The sequence below is a fragment of the Hevea brasiliensis genome, chromosome 14 (genome assembly GCF_030052815.1).
Source record: "Hevea brasiliensis isolate MT/VB/25A 57/8 chromosome 14, ASM3005281v1, whole genome shotgun sequence".
Classification (NCBI taxonomy): Eukaryota; Viridiplantae; Streptophyta; class Magnoliopsida; order Malpighiales; family Euphorbiaceae; genus Hevea; species Hevea brasiliensis.
Window position 1 is genome coordinate 7,346,858 of NC_079506.1, and position 3,551 is coordinate 7,350,408.

General features: G+C 33.7%; 1 pseudogene; it reads left to right on the top strand.

The window, feature by feature from the left end:
- The first annotated feature begins 1,252 nt into the window (after positions 1-1,252).
- LOC110670602 (F-box protein At3g07870-like) lies at positions 1,253-2,357 on the top strand (annotated as a pseudogene).
- Positions 2,358-3,551: the final 1,194 nt, after the last annotated feature.

The window sequence follows — 3,551 nt, forward strand, 5'->3', positions numbered from 1 at the left end:
AATTTGGGGCTTATAAATAAATAAAACTTGTAGTTTATATAACTGTAATTAATGTTAATTTCTAAATTTTAATATATTGCATTTTCTTAAAGAAATATATTGCTTTACAAATTCAATGATTAAAAATTGTTTTATTGAAATATTTAATAAATAAAAAGATTTAGAATTAAAATTATTTCATTTAAAGGTTTAAATCTTTAAAAAAGAAATTGCCACTTTTAGCAGGCATGTAATTTGTTTTTGTTGCAATGGAGGACATAAATTTTATTGCCATCGGCAATTTAAAGACAAAGAACTAACAGTGTTAAGTATCACTGACGTGCTGCTGTTAATGTTATCATTATGTTTAATGTCGCGTGACATGTTGTTAGCATGGCATGCTGATTAGTGTCATGTATGACATAGCATGAGCAATTTATGCCATTATTTATTTTTCTTACCCATGTGCAAAATAGTTGAAAGTTCATGTCTTGATTTGTAAAAAGGCTTAAAATACATATTCTAAATTGTAAAAATAAAAAAGTTCAAACCTTAAATATTAAAAATGCAAAAATTTTGAAAGTAAAAGGATAGTCACAAATGGAGGAAAGAAAGGCATGGTGGAGAGTGCGTGTGTGTGGGAGAGATAAGGCAAGAGAGACGTGAGAGAAAAAGGGAGAGAGGCATAATCAAGTCACTCTCTCTCTCTCTCTTTCTCTTTTTCACACACACACTCTACTAATTTTTTTTCTCTCTCAATTAACTAGAGAGAAAGAGAGAAGAGAAAAGTTGGATAAAAAGTTTAAGATAGAGAGAGATGAAGAGACAAGCAAATAGATAGAGAGAGATAAAGAGACAAGCAAATAGGAAGAGAGAGGGAGGCATAGGGAGAGAGAGAAAGAGTGAAGATGTGGAGAGAGATAGAGACTGAGTAACTCTCCCATATCTCTCTCCTCATCTCTCCCTTTTTCTTTCATTGTGTCTCCCTCTCTCTCCCATTCCTCTCTCTTTTTACTTTAAAAAATTCATTTATTTTCAATGTACCCAATAATTTTTTGAAAAAAATGTAAAGATTTAGCTGGCTTGAGCATATATGCATCCATTTGTTTTTAATCCCCCTCTCTCTCTCTCTCTCTCTCTCTCAATATATCCAATCTAGCAACAAAACATTTTCTTTCCTTAGGCTGCAACCTGCAAGAGCAAGGTTCACATCACATTCTACTAGAATTATAGCTTCTGTGCCTCAAAATCATCCACACTGCTTAAAGAAAAGATGCTTGAATATTTCCCTCAAGAAATCCTGCTAGAAATTTTTCTTAAACTACCTATTAACTCTATTGTACAATGCACATCTATCTGCAAATCTTGGAATGCCATCATCAGAAATCCCACCTTCATTTCCACTCATCTAAATCAAGCCATTTCCTCAACTAAAGATTCCTTATTTCTCCTTAAGTTATGTTATGAGGATAAAAATTTCTGTCCATTTTGATGATGATGAATTTAATGTCTTCATGCAGCTAAATTACCCTTTAAAGAGAACTGGCCAATTCTTTAGTTTTATAGGTTCTTGCAATGGCTTGATATGCCTTGCTGATTATCATTACGCTGCAAGCAACACCTTCATTTTACGGAATCCCCCCATTTGCAAGTTCATGACACTTCCCAAGCCGAATGTCACCTTCGAAACCCATGACAAGTGCAGTTCTAATATTGGATTTGGGTTCGAGCCCCAAACAAATGACTAAAAATTGTTCAAAATGGTGAAACTCAACAATAATGATAAGATTGTGATTGAGATTTACTCTCTGATTTCAAATTCTTGGAAAATTCTTAGCAAAGTTGTCTTAAAATATGGTATCGTTACTACTTGTCCACGGGCATTTGTTAATGGAGCTGTCCATTTTTGTTGCTTTTCCAGCAATTAAACCAGGTAGAACTTACAGGTTTTTGGTTTTGGGTTTTGATTTAAGGAATGACATATTTCAGGACATGATTTTGCCAGAAAGTTTTACCTAGGAGGTTAGGTTTAGGTTTGTGTTTGTGTTTGAGGAGTCAATCATTGCTATATTAACAGGAACTTGTCATGGTCTTTATCAGTGCCATTTGTGGGTGATGAAGAAGTATGGTGTTGTAGAGTCATGGACTAAGCTGTTAAACTTTGAGTCACCATTGAAAACATAGCCATTACCAAAGGCAATTGGAATTACGAAAACTAGAGCACTACTTTTACAATTCTGCTGTGGGGAGCTTGCTTCATATAATGTAGAGAGCCAACAGATCAAGCGTTGGATTCATCAGGCAATTATTTTGTACAGACTTATGTGCAAAGCCTAGTGCTACTTGACAGAGCAAATCATTATACAACTCGAGGTTAGAAAGGCAGCAAAAAGGGTCAGAAACGACTTCCGCTAGTAAGAAATAACTTTTTTACCAAAATTTTCTGATTAGCAATTATTTTAATGTTCCCTACCTTGTATATGTTTGTAGTATATTGATCTCTGAGTAGTTTATGCATATCCCTTTCAAGCTTGAATTTCTATTTTGCATTTCACTGATGCAAGGGTTAACAGCATGGGAAACCAGGTGAGAACAAGCTTCCACTAGCAAGAAATCTTTGAGTAGATGTGTCCAGTTAGAATTAATTGATTATGGTGAAGTTACACTATTGTTCTTGTAATCATATCCATTTCAAAATTTAGAAATGTCAATAATCTTAAGATTATCATAACCAAATGAAAGAATTTCATTATAATTTAATGTGGCTTAAATTTTGGATATGTCTTCATGAACTCGAGTTGTGATCCGACCCAAAAGTTTCACGCTACGATCCGATTAAGGATAAAAAGTGAGGTCTATGGTGGTAGTAGAGGGCACCACTGATCTTTTAGGGGAGTGGAGGTAACGCCTCATGGTATGGACTAGTATAAATATTATAATATTCTACCATTTGTGGTAGAGTTGTGAGATATTTAGAAAATACAATGAGGTTAGGTTTTGAGAATTTTGAGTGATTGTAGCTCACTTTTTCATTATAGTGGAATTTTTTCTCTTGTAGATGTAGGCCTTAAGTTGAACCCCATTAAATCTTATTTTATTTTTATTCTCTTTTTTATACTGTATGATTATGCAATTTGTTTATGTGCCTTAGATTTATGTAACTACTACAACAAAATCCCAACCAATGTATGTAGATGAGTTAATAACAATTAAAAGCAACTAAAATAAATCATTTGGTTCTCAATGTTCTGCTTTTGCTAGATTAGAGTGCTCATAATTATCTCATTTGAAAAAAAAAAACCTATTACTCCATCTGGAAGAAGATGGAGTAAAAATGGCTCATAATTTTGAGTTGGCACTTGTTTAATGGAGGATATCTGCTATAGAGTTCTTGGTGGCAAGAACATTAAGAGAGAGGTCATAATCATTGATGTGGATCATATTACTGATAATTTTATTGAAAATTTGGAGAAGGTTCAAAGGAGAAAACAAAGGAAGCACTGTGGAGAGAAAACGAGTGAAAAAACAACAAGTTTGATGCAAGTTTTGGTGGGTAGTAAAGGGAGCTACAA